The following is a 13,264-nucleotide window of genomic DNA, read 5'->3' on the forward strand; positions in this document are numbered from 1 at the left end:
TCTCGAGAAATGATGTACCTGGATTCCTTTACTTAGAAGAGACCTTTTCCTCTGGCCTTGGGAGTTACTACACCACCGATGGCAGCTCCTTCTTAATTCCTGTTATTTATCCCTCTGTGTTTCTAAAAATACAGAGAGGAGCACGACCAAGTCATGGGATGACACAGATGTGCTTCAGCATCACCCACACCATCACAACTCTCCTTTTTCCATGCCCACCTTCCTCCAGTGCTGCCTTCCACAGGTCCTGATGGGTTGTTCTAAGCTTTCCTCCAAGCAATGTCGTTTTGGAGTTTGTCCCTGAGGAATGCTCCACCTCAATCCTCATTTCTGGCTGGATTTTTCCTGCCGAGATGAGCTTTCCCTTCTTTCTCTTTGTTGGTTGGAGAGAGAGGTGGAAGCCTCGACTGTGTCCTTCTGGAGGGATTTACCCACTGTCTTTGCAACTTCCCACATTCAGCATTTCAATGGCTATTTGCATTTTCTTGGAAAACCAAGGAGAAAAATTGCAGCAGATGCTCTTGAGCTTCATTGCTCAGACCTGACAGAGTCTTCGCTTGATCCCTGCTTGCCGTGTTTCCCTCTCCTGTCATGTTGAAAACTGATGGCAAAAGGAAAAATGCTTCAGAACAAGGATTTTCAGCAGCAAAGCCCTCAGTGATGACTCCACAGTGGAAGATGTTCCCACACACATCTCAGCAAAGGAGTCACCTCATGGACCACAGCCAGGGTTTCCCTCTCTGCGACATCCCAGCCTCTCCCTGGGACAGCTCCCAGCATCCCAGCACAGTGGGATTCAAATCCTAAAAACGGCACAACTGTGGTTAGTGCAGCCTGGGCGAGCTGGCAAAGAGAGATTAGAAAGGCAGGAAAGGGGCAGGAAGGAAGGCCCAGGATGGGGAAGGTCCCCTGGGGGCAGAGCCACCTCTTCTCCCCATGAACTACCCAGCCCAAATCTTCTTTTTGCCTGGGGAGCACAGACACATTTAGGATGAGCCTCGTGGGGTTTCCCACAGGGATCAGTGCCAGCAGCTCTGAGGGAGGACAAGGATGGGCACAGCAAGCAGACCCTGCCCCAGCTCTCTGCTATTCCCTACTCCTCCAGCCATTCATACTCTGTATTTAAATATTCATTTATCATTAAAGAGGAGCTGGGAATGACCAAAAGTAAAAATTTTTGGCAGAGTCTACACATTTCCAGGGAATATTTGACAGAGGTGAGAGAAGATGGGCTTTGAGCAAAGGCTGAGGGCAGCAGAAAGGCCAAAAATTCATCAGCAAACCCGTGCTGAGTGTGTGGGCACTCATTACAAAGCACAAAAATGGGAATTAAATGTGAGCCCTGAGATCAATACCCCAGGCAATTAAACCAGCCAGCAGGGAACGGCTCCCCAAGGCGCAGGGAGAGAGTGGAGTGAGGGTATTGGCACCAAAATGAAACCCTGTCACTTCATGTCAAATAGCTCCTGCTAGAGGCATCTTCCACTCTTGGAAAACCTAAATAAAATCATGTATTTAACAAGGCTCTCTCCTGGTGCTTATAATTACAGCTGGCTGAATATTGGAAAGCTGCTCCTGAGAAGAATGGCTGGAGAAAAGCATACCAGAGTTTGCAATTAATATTATTGCAGTGGGAAAGTGGAAAACTTGAGCTTCAAACCCTCATCAACCATCCTGACACTGCTGAGAGAGGCATGGATTGTTCCCTCCTGCAAATAAAACACTGATGTAAGAGAAAGTGAGTGTGGGGTAAGGCACAGGCAAAGCCATCACTTTGGAAAACCTGCCCATGCCCCAAAGTGCTTGCATTAAATAAACCAGCTAGGAAGAAAAAAAGCTAAATGATCTTTTAGTCTATAGATCCATCCATTTCTCTGTGTTATTTAAATTTTGGATTAGCCAATTTTGCCCCCACAGATGTCCAGGGCTGTGATACAGCAGAATTGGGCACCTGGAGACTGATGCAGAATCCTGCAGGTGCATTAGGCACGGGTGGAGGAGGAAATTCAGGAGGATCCCGGGTCCAAGTGCTTTTTATCTCCTTTTATTTAGCAGAAAGGTTGGTGCTTCCAGGTCACTGCAGATAAAACAGCACAGCCCCGAGGTGGGGGGCAGAGTCTACTTGCCAATGAAGGAATGGTGCTGGCCACCTTCTGTGAGCTGAGCACTGCCCAGCTTCTCAGGGAGCAACAGGACAGGAGGGGGAAATTCCCCTGGTCTGGGCAGGATGGAGATCCCCGTCTCATCCCAACTCAGACCTGAGCTACCCAAACACACCAGTGTCTGCTGGCTGCCTCTCCACCCCTTTTTGGGATCTGGAGATGGCCAGACCTCAGCCACACAGAGACCCCTCTAAACCTCTGGGATCCCCTTGAGCCCGGCCAAAAGGTTCATCCTAAAAATCCCTGCAGCATTCCTGCTGTGGGAGGGCAGTGTCAGGATTCAGCAGCCTCCTGGATTCCTCAAGAGCAATCACTGTCTATTTATGCCTCTGGAAAATGTGTTTTTTAATGGGGGGGTACATTAAAGCCTGAGGAGAGACAGCCTAAGAGGCATCTGGAAGCAACTAAAATTAAAATAGCTAAAATTAGCCTCCTCAGCAGTGAGTCCTCCCTCTGATCTAGATGCCGAGGTGCACATGACCCAGGCGTGCCTTTCTCACTTTCCCTTCCTGCTGCCATCCCATTCCTGGGCCACTGGGCACGGCCACAGCTGCTGCCACACCTACCCATGACCCTGGAGAAGGAAGGAAGGAATTCCTCCCTCTGAGGGTGGGGAGGCCCTGGCACAGGGTGCCCAGAGCAGCTGGGGCTGTCCCTGGATCTCTGGAAGTGCCCGGGGCTTGGAGCAGCCTGGATGGTGGAAGGTGTCCCTGCCCACAGGGACAAGATGATCTTTAAGATCCCTTCCAACCCCTTAACATTCTATGATTCTATAGATATACCAAAGCCCCTGAGGTCCCATATAGCACTCTTTCAGGCCCTGTACACAAGCCCTTCAGCCCTGCTGACCAGGACCTATAGAGACACCCCTTGTGCAGTGCATACAAGCCTTTCAGGACCTGTACATAAGCCCCTCAGACCCTACAGACAGGCCGTTCAGGACCTATAAATGTGCTCCTTGTACACTGTATACAGGCCTTGAAGGACCTACACATATGGGCCCCTGAGACCCTACAGACAGACATTTCAGAACATATATATATATGTGTGTGTGTGTATGTATATATATTTATATGCATATATATATAGATATAGATATAGATATATATATATACACACCATAGACAGGCCCCTGAGACTCTATATACAGACCTTTCAGAATATATATATATATATAGGCTCCTCAGATCCTATCTACAGGCCTTTCAGAGCCTCTGTCTGTCTGTCTGTCTGTCTGGGCCTCTCAGAGCCTACATACAGAGCCTTTAGATTATTTATCTACCTATAGATAGGTGGGACCCTCAAACCTTATATATAGAACTCAGAGAACCCATATATATATATATATATATATATACATATATAAAAAATATATAAATGTATATATACATGTACACATATATAAAAATATACAAAAATATATAAATATATAAAAATGTATAAAAATATACATATTTTTATTTTAAAAGTGTACATGTATATATGGACCCCTGAGACCCTACATACAGGCCTTCAAGTACGTCTAAGCCCCTGAGACCCCACACACTCTCTTTCAGACCCTATACCAAATCCCCTCAGGCCCTACACACGGGACCCGTGGGAACACTCACCCCACGCTGTATAAAAGCCTCTCGTGACCGACACAAAGAGGTTTCTGAACCCCTACACACGCACGGACCCCCCAAAACCCGCAGCGACCCCCGCGCCCCTCACGGCGCCCGGCAGACTCCGAGGCCACGCCCACTACGGGAGGGCCACGCCCACAACTGACAAACCACGCCCACATCCCCGCAGCCCCCGCCCAATGCCCCGCCCCCGGAAGCGCGCGCGCGGCGGGCGGGGCGGCGGGAGCGGCGGCGGGGTTGAGGTGAGCGGGTTCTGAGGGGCCGGGCTGGCCGAGAGGGGACGGCTCCGGGCTGCCGAGTCCACGGTCCCGGGGCTGCGGTTCTCTCGGCCTTGGGAGTGACGGGGGCACGGGCTGAGGGGATGCTAGCGCCCCAGACTGGGTGGGGGGGTTCCCAAGGCAAGGGGAAGTTCAAGGCCCCGGAATATGGGGTCTGCTTAGGCCAGAGGGCTGAGGGGAGCCCTGGGGGCTGAGCAGGGCTTCCCGGGCCACGGGGCTAGGGGGGCCCCGGGAACAGGAGGGTCCTGCCTCCCGGAGCTGAGGGACTCCAAGGCCTCGGGAGTGAGGGGCGCTGGGTCCCGGGGCTTGGGGCTCAGGGGTCCCAGGCCGCGGGGCTGTGCCCGGGAAAACCAGCTTTTCCGGGATACACGGGGCTCGGGCTGCCGTGTTCTTCTGGCTTCTCCATCGCGCGTCCCGCTGTGACACTGTGCCTTGCCCCGGGGCAGTGACCCCGCGGGGCTGGGGCTCCATCGCGGCGCTCGGAGGAAGGAGGGGGCCCTGCAGGGAGTGTTCTGGGGAGCTCACACCGTGCGAGCAGCTGCGTTTGGGTCAGTTTGCTTGCTGTTGCGGGATCGCCGGCAGCGCTGCCCGAGCTGTGTGAGTTATGGCCGTGTGTTAGAGCTCACGTCAAAGCACTTTCTCTTGATAGAAGTTCCTTAAAGCTTTAGCTCTGCTCAATGGCCCCAGCTGTGTTTGATGTGCTGTTTGTGTCGGAAAACCTTTAGGGTGAATTTGAGTTAATGTACTGCTCAGAGCACAGAAATGCCTGATGTTTATCACAACGTGATTTATGTGTTCTTTACTTGCCTCTAGTTTAATGAGCTGCTTGGGAAAGATGGTAAATCTGACTGTGTTTAGTGGGGTCTAGGGGGCTGGGCAGGTCAAATCAGGCAGGAATTTTGGAGGTTTCTCCTTTAGAATCCTCATTACCAGCTGGGGCTTGAGTTAAAGGCCTGGCTTATCTTTAATTCCTTTATTCAGCTGTTGACCATTTTCCTCCTCCTCCTCCTCCTGGCTTTTTTTGGCTCGGTCTGAGATGCATTTCCTGAGGTCGATACGTGTGAGCACTGCAGGGCATGACTGCCAGGAGGGAAATTAGGTGCAGCAGGAAGTTATGATACTTACTATGTTTCTTTCTCATTTTTAGAACAGGCCCCAGCTGAGAAATACTTCCCTGTGTTCCCTGTGACCTCTTGACCTGCAAGCTGGGAGCAAATATCCTACAGGTGAGGATGGTGTTGCTGAGGGCTGGGCTGTGCAACCCCCTGCTCTCAGGTGCTTTAGCTGGTGAATTCATCCTTTGGCTGATTAATATACCCTGTGTAGAATTATTCTTGTCCTGGAGTGTTCTCTTAGGGCTTTTCTCAAAGCTGTAGGAGAATGAGTTGCCTTTTTTTGCGGTGTGCAAAGTTGTGCTGATTTTCTGCTGCAAGTGCTTGTGCACACTGAGCCCTGGAAGAAGTTTGCCTGCTTGGAGCTTTCTGTTAAGCCAACCTCAGCTGTTCCACCGCTTTCATAAAATGTAAAAAACTCCCAACACCAAAAAGACCTCAAGTGGTCACTAAAAATGTGTTTGAACATAGGGAGGTATAAAAAAAGCCCCAACAAAAATACAGCCAAAGCTAATAAAAGAGACTTGAACAATGTGTTTGTCCATCTGGAGCAACAGAGCATTTAATGGCTTCCCACTGCCAGAGGGCAGGGTTAGATGGGATATTGGGAAGAAATCCTTCTGTGCGAGGCTGCCCAGAGCAGCTGTGGCTGCCCCTGGATCCCTGGCAGTGCCCAAGGCCAGGCTGGATGGGCCTTGGAGCAGCCCGGGATGGTGGAAGGTGTTTACAGTGAATCATAAGCTCATGTAACCCCTCTTTATTTCCTTGTGGAGGTGGCTTGTTCTCCCAGTGCCCCATTTCCTGCAGCATCTTTTGTGGTCTTCCCTAATGCTTCCTGAACCAAGGATGCTGAAATGCCATGCCTTGGAGGAAAAAGAATGATGTGCCTTGATTCCATCATTACTGCCTGCCTGCTGGGGACCCTCTGGAGTGCTCTGTGTGTCACTGGTGGCTGTGTCACTTCTCCCTGCAGGTTCCTGGGTAAGCTCACGGCAGAGTTTGAGGAGAGATGATCCTGTGCTCCTCAGGCTGCCCGACTTGCTGATCATTTGAAGCAGCATCTCAGAAATGTGACTTTTTTCAGGTGATAGTTGAGGGACACATCAGCTTGTTTAGATCTGGAATGTAGCAGTAACCATTTTTATTGAGCAAAATAAGTTCTGTAGCAGCCATATTAAGTTTGTTATAAAAACACATTATTTCATGATGTTGCAGTTGCTGCAGTAACACTTCCTGAAGTGAGCTGGGATATGGAAATACTTGGTTTTTTCTTCCCAACTTCCCAGCTGACTTGTTGGGGCCCAATACTTTAATTCAGTGCAGGGGGGCTGAGGATGCTTGGGTACGACAATAAAAATAACCTTAATTATATTAATTCCAGGTTGTGATTTCCTGTTGGGACATTGAAGAGGTGCCAGTGAAAGGTGTCTTGGTGTAGATGTGACTTCAGGTGGGATGATGCTGTTTGGGATAATTCAGCAGGAAGCAGTTACCAGGGTGTTTGGGTGTTGTTCACCTTTGAGATGAATATTGCCTTTCTTTTTTAAACTGAATTGCTCTAACAAGAGTGTGGTGCAAATGTGTGGCTCCCTCTTAAACACGGACTCATGGAAAGGCTATTAACAATCATCCAGTGTCACCCCTGCCGTGGGCAGGGACACCTTCCACCATCCCAGGTGGCTCAAAGCTCCATACAGCCTGGCCTTGGGCACTGCCAGGGATCCAGGGGCAGCCACAGCTGCTCTGGGCACCCTGTGCCAGGGCCTGCCCACCCTGCCAGGGAACAATTCCTTCCCAATATCCCATCCATCCCTGCCCTCTGGCAGTGGGAAGCCATTCTCCCTTGTGCTTTTGCTTCATGTCCTTGTCCAAAATCATTCTGCAGCTCTTTTGTTGGTACTGAAAGGCTGAGGATGAATATTTTTCTTTAGGATGATGCATTTGACACTTGAAGCAAAAAATACACAGACTCCTAGCAGAAAGTGAGTAGAGCCTGAGGCACTTTGTCTCCCTAAGCACACACCATCCAAAGCCTGTGGCAGCCTCACCTCTTAGTTTTAGATTTAAGACACTTTAAAAGAGGAAAACCAGACTGTTAGATCGTGAGTTGTTTTACTGTGGCTTCTGTGCACTTACCTGAAAAGTCCTTGGGTCGGAAATTCTGGCTTGTGTTTGTCTGCTGCCCTGTCTGTGAGTACAGTGACTTGTTTATCCCCACAGAAACTTGCTGTGGAGTTTGCTTCTGTGCATTCTGCATTTGACCTCTCTTGAGAGCAGCTTTTAATTGTAATCCCACCATGTGAAGAGCTCCTTGTCTGCAGCTGTGGGGCAGGACAAGGTTGGAAGAACCAAAGCACTGATGGTTGTAACTGGGAATTTTGTTCTGAGGCTAGCACAAGGTTTGGGTTGGGGATTTTTTCTGGGTCTCCAAGGACTTTCAAGCCAAAATTCCTGGTTGTTTCTCTTACTTTAGCTCTTTGATGTGGAACCTGAGATCCTCATGTAGACAACAAGAAAGAAGGTCATGGTTTGAGACAAGAAGATTTGCAGCTGACCTGTGCTTGAAATATGAGCCCTGGGAATCTGTGTGGCTGCAGAACTCATGGCCTGTCTGTGATGCAGACAAAGCTGCTGTGCTGCCACAGACCAGCCCCAGTGTCTGCGTGGGCCAGCTGTGTGCTGTACCACCACTTGAATTTCTGTGTTTTCTTCTGTTTGGTGCAAACTTCTCACCTCTGGCATTTTATCTTCAGGAGTTAGAAGAGCAGTGGGGTTTTTGTCACAAAAATCTCAGCTGTGATACAGGCAGGTACCTAAGGTGTGCTGCCTGCCTGCCCACCTTGGATGGAGCCAAGTGTTTGCTGCTGGCTTTTTCCTGCTGAAACTGAGCCCCTCAGGCTGTGTTCTAAAAGCACAAGGCTCTAGCCTGGCTTATCCATCTTCTTTTCTGCTCTCTGAAGCTCAAGCTATTCCAACAGTGTGTTGCTGTAGAAGCAACTGCAGTGATTCAGACCTGCTTTTCCTTGTTGGGGGCAAAGCAGTGCTGTACTCTTCTCCTGATTTCCCAAATGATCTCCATCTGGTAAATGAAACACAAGTACTGTGAATTTTTCTGTTTGTTTCAGTAAGTTTTTAATTTAAAATTTCTTTGTATAGAAAAGAAAGCCACCAAAGCATGACTCTTTGGCCAGGAAGAAACATTTTCTCGAAGATGTGGCTGTAGATGATGTTTCTGTTTAAAAGGCAACTTCAGCCAAGGAGAAATTACCACATTGTGATGCTCAGGTGGTGGTGGGGGATGTTCACAAATCTTTTTCCTCCTTGTCACAGAGGAGTTCAGACTTCACCGTATCAAATTCTGAAACAATCCAATGTCTGTCACCCTTCAAAAAACCTTTGTCTCTTTCTGGAGCTGGAATTGTATCTGCAGGTAACTCAAACCTGCCAAACTGCCACCTTGTCAGCCTAGGGAGGCTTTTGCTTTGTTCTAAATTTTTCTCTTCCAGAATTAATTGTTCATGTTTATCCATTAGGAGTTAACACTGGTTTTCTTGGAGCCCAGTGAGCCATAAACATTTCCTAAATGTGACTACTCTGAGATACTTTTGGTTTCTTGGGAGGTACATGCAGGTGGATGACTGTTGGATGGAGCTTCCAGGAGAGTCTCTCCATTCTGTGGAAAAGTTAGGAATTCCCAGGGAAATCATGCCCTAGGGACTCAGATTGTGCAATGCAAGTTAAATGAGTCAGGCCATTAAGCAGATACATTCCTGCTGGCTGTTACTTTTTATAGGAAAAGGCAGACATGTTATGTTTTCTTCCCCTCTGCCAACAGTTCTTTGATGATCCTTTGCTCCTCAAATGAGTGTGGAAATACCTGTGCTCTGGTGCACCTGCTGGAGTGGCTGCTTTGCAAAGGCAGCCTGATTATTTGAGAATAGCAACTGGAAAAAGAAAATTTCACACTACTGAGTAGGGTAGGAGTAGCTTATGAAGCAGGATTGTTATCCTCAATAAGGGGTGAGAAGATTTTACAGCTCTTCTAAATTACCTCTGACATCTCTGGAGGTATTTTCAGGGAGCTTTTCATGGCTGGGGCTTACTGTGATGTTTTCTAGGTAGAAAAGCTGAAGGGATGTGCTGCATTTTGAGCGGAGGAAGGGAAGGGAAGCGTGAACCAGGAAAAAGCAGCATTTGGTATTTGTTTCTGTGCAAGTTTATAGCTGCCTCCTGGAAACCTGCAGTGCATTGCTGGAGTCTGACAGTCTGAAGTAGCAAGGAAATAGTGTAGCCTTGCTGGAAGTGCTATTTTCAGTGCTGCTGCAACAGATGGGCCCAGTTTACTCTGTTTGGGTACACTCATTTTTCATTTGTGTCTCCAAAGCTGTGCTTCGTGGTGGCTGCATCCATCCACTCTCAGGTCCTCTGGCCACTCAGCTCACAGGTGAAATTTGGGGTTGCTGTTGAGTTTGCAAAGTTTCTTCTGCCAGTTGAGTGGCACCAAAGTCTTTCCCAGGATGTAAACACTCCTGTCTCCCTTTCAAGGGAAGCCCAAGCCAGCTACTGTCCTACATCCTTATAAAAAATCCAGCTGCAATTTTAAAAAATGCTGTTATTAAAGCTAAATCTAACAGCTTGTGTGTTTGCAATGCATCATCTTCTCTCCTTAGCCCTGAAAATCAGTACAATTATTTGGCAGAATAAAGCAGCTCCTGGGGGGAGGGATGTCACTGATCATCCCTGAGCCATGGCTGGGTGTAGTTACAGATCTGTGGAGTTGGGGATTGGTCATTTCCAGGGCTGAGGATTTTGGGAAGAGGTGAAACTTTGCTGCAGTGACAGTTAGAAAGAAATTGCTGGGCTGTGGCTGAGGTTTCTGCATTGATTGATACTTGGGAGACTCTACATCAATTTGAGTCGTGCTCTGAAACAAATGTGGTTCCTCTCCAGCAAAATTAATGTGATCAAATATTGCCCCAATCTCCTACCTGAGGACAAATTACTTTTGCTGCTAGATTTCATTTTCCCAAAACTGATTTATGTGTCTTGGTAGGCTAATAACTTCAGTAAGGTGTGAAATCCTTTCTCTCAAAATTGTGCTTGGTAAGCTGAAAATTTGGAGGGGGAAAGGAGCAGGAGCTGTTTGGTCTGTCTTGGAAATGGGGGAAGGAGGGGATCTGGGTGTTTCATTAGCTGGATGCACCTCCTGGCACCCTTTCAGGAGTTATTCCCATACAAATTTCATGGAATAATAGAATGGTTCCCATTGGAAAGGACCTTAAAGCCCATCCAGTGCCACCCCTGCCATAGGCAGGGGCACCTTCCACTGTCCCAGGCTGCTCCAAGCCCCGTCCAGCCTGGCCTTGGGCACTGCCAGGGATCCAGGGGCAGCCACAGCTGCTCTGGGAAGGAGAAGTCATAACTGGTTTTGGTGGAGGCTGCTTGAAGCTGTGAGGTTTTCTTTCCCCCTGGTTTATGAATCTCAGTGTTAATGGTGAAACTTCTCTCCTGATTGCTTCAGCCTTTCCCTTGCATATTGACCTTTCCATTCCATTGGATTTGTTGGGCTTTTTTCCCCATTTTAATTTTTCCTTCTGCTCTTCCCAATCCTCTCAAGAAGATGGAGACGGGAGAGCTGGGAGCTGTTACCCTCCTCACTCTTCTGCTGTTGGCTCTGGCTTCAGTGAGCAGGGCTGAGGGATAATTGACAGTCAGGGGCTGAGATGAGAACAGGTGAGGAATTTTCCTACAGCATCTGTTGGGTCAGGATGTCTTGATGTGCTCTGGCAACGTCAAACTTGGCTTTTTAATAAACACACAGCTCCTGAAAGCTCTTTGAGTTCTTAGTGACTCCATCTCAGCCAGTCTCTGCAGGAGTTTTTATGCCTAAATAGTGCCTCCTAAATACAACTTTTTTTTTCAGAAGATCTCCCTGCATAGCAGTATATTTAAATTTACAATTGACATTCTGCACTAATTCGTGGTCTTACCGTGTCCCAGTAAAATTGTTCAAATAAGTGCCTGTGACCCCTTCTCTGATGAAAAATTAAACAGCCACTGGTTATTGAATTACTGTTCTCCCTCTCACATGCTTGTGCTGCCAGGGCCAGCTTTGACATCAAAATGCTGCTTCAAGTGTTTTATCTGCTCTGGATCCCCAAAAGGTCTACGGAAAGTTCAGGGCTGGGGGTACCCAAGTGTGGGAAGTCCCTTTTCCCCAGGCTGAGCTGCTTAGTGCTTTCAGTCTTGGAATCATGAGCTAATTAGGGAGCTAGAAAAACAGGAGCAAGTCTTTTTCTTCTCTCCTTTTGGTAACTGAAAAGGATGCAAGAGTTGGGATCTTGCAATTCTTATCTGCACTGGAAAAATGTAGGGCTTGGAAAGGGCAGGGATGGACAGCTTGTCTTAATTTCCTTGGAGAGCAAACTGGCAGACAGAGGGTCATTGTTTGGGGAAATCACATACCCACATCTAGCCAGAAGTGATGTATCTGTTGAAATAATGTTGCATTTCTTCTTTTCTCCTGACCTGGATGGTCCCAGTTTGAATGGAGCCTCTTTTGGGTTGGAAGTGGTGTTTTCCAAGTGGGTTTCAGTCTCTCTGTTGACTCTTCTGCTTAAAAAAAACACCTATGAATTGTGGCATAACTAAAAGTAGATGGGTCATTCTGTAATGGAAAAAAGCCCCAACTGTTTCATTTGTCCAAGGATATTGATGCAGCCTCTGAAAGCAACTACAGAGCTGTTCTGAGCAAGATTTAAAGGTAAGCTTGGCTTATCTCTTGGAAACATAAATACAGTCTACAGATTTCCTTGTAGCTGTAGTGCTAGAACATCATGATAACTCCAAAATAATGCAAAGAAGCAAACAGAAAATGTGTTTGTTGGGTTTTTTTTTTTTCCTCTGGGCTGCTCTGTTGTATCCTATAAAAGGAATCTTTTATTATAGTAAATAATTCAGGAATTGGGATTGTTTCTTATTGTAAGCTGTAATCACATCAGTTGATGGGAGGTTTTATACTTGATCTCAGTTTTATTCCTTGCCCTACTGCAAACTGTGGTGTTGAGCTTTTTGTTGCTGCAGAGGACAAGATGCTTATTTTTAATCTTTCAAAAAGTGAGCATCAGCTTTCTCAAGTGATCTTGACTTCAGTGCCTGGAGTTTTTTAATAAATATACCAAATATCATGGCACTTTTGATTTAAAAAAAGAAACTTTTGAGAGATTGTAGCAATTGCAGATGGAAAATTCAGCTTCCAAAGGGATTTTTTAATTGCTCTGAGATAAGGATGCTCTTTATTTTTATTTGACTGGCTGCTTTCAGCTCTCTCAGGCAGTTGCTACCAAGTGAACACTTTGGGTAAACATCCCAGCAGAATCAAGGATGGAGCTTGCTTGGACAAAGCAGATAATTTAGTGTTTCTTAAGGCTCAGGCAGAGTAAACATTTATGCAGTACTAAAGCCAACAATCAGAAATGTTGTTAAAAAAATCTCTTCAAGCTCCCAAGTAAACGCTGTGGGGCTTAATTTTCATTTTGGTTGATTAAATGATACTGGCAATATTTCCCTTATCCAATACATGTTAGGAATATAAAGCTGTAACTAGGATGGGGAATCCTAGAAAGGGCAAGGATAGCTTCTTGGGGAAAGGAGCACATGCAGATTTTCCTCTGCATATGGAACAGAAATTCATCCCTGGAGACAAAATGGGAACATCAGGTTTGTGTAGAGTGGAAATAATTTTAAATTTGAAATCAGAGTTGTTTTTCATAACCATCTCGTTGTTCAGAGCTGGAGAGGATTGGAGGATCAGTGCCATTAGCTGCCTGCATTCTATTAACATTTGAATTTTAAACCTGTTTATTTGAAAAGGAATAAACAAAGCCATAATGCCAATTTTAATAGGAGCACAGATGAATATCAAATGGGTGCTGTTTGGATGGATTCACTGTGAGCCCTGAAATTTGTGGTGTTTGCCCATAAACCAGGGTGGGGATGGACAGGCAGCCTGTGGCTTTGCCACCTCCACCATCTCTTGTGTTCCATCCCACCTCCCTTGTCCCAGGACTGGGCAAAAATCTTAATCT

General features: G+C 47.1%; 2 protein-coding genes across 10 annotated transcripts in view; both read left to right on the forward strand.

Moving 5' to 3' along the window:
* Positions 1–13,264, forward strand: part of LOC119702804 (C-type lectin domain family 2 member D-like) — a 603,052-nt gene that overhangs the window by 241,575 nt on the left and 348,213 nt on the right. The gene's annotated exons all lie outside the window — the stretch shown is intronic.
* Positions 3,959–13,264, forward strand: part of MICU1 (mitochondrial calcium uptake 1) — an 89,730-nt gene continuing 80,424 nt past the window's right edge. For 6 of the 8 annotated variants that reach the window (XM_038141409.1, XM_038141405.1, XM_038141408.1 and 3 more), the window contains exons 1-2: positions 3,959–4,029; positions 5,213–5,291. The gene's annotated coding sequence lies outside the window, so the exon portion shown is untranslated. Of the gene's footprint in view, positions 4,030–4,286; positions 4,663–5,212; positions 5,292–13,264 lie in introns of those variants that run through there. The other 2 variants (XM_038141406.1, XM_038141407.1) reach the window with 2 other exon arrangements.

This window comes from Motacilla alba, chromosome 6, assembly GCF_015832195.1.
Source record: "Motacilla alba alba isolate MOTALB_02 chromosome 6, Motacilla_alba_V1.0_pri, whole genome shotgun sequence".
Classification (NCBI taxonomy): domain Eukaryota; kingdom Metazoa; phylum Chordata; class Aves; order Passeriformes; family Motacillidae; genus Motacilla; species Motacilla alba.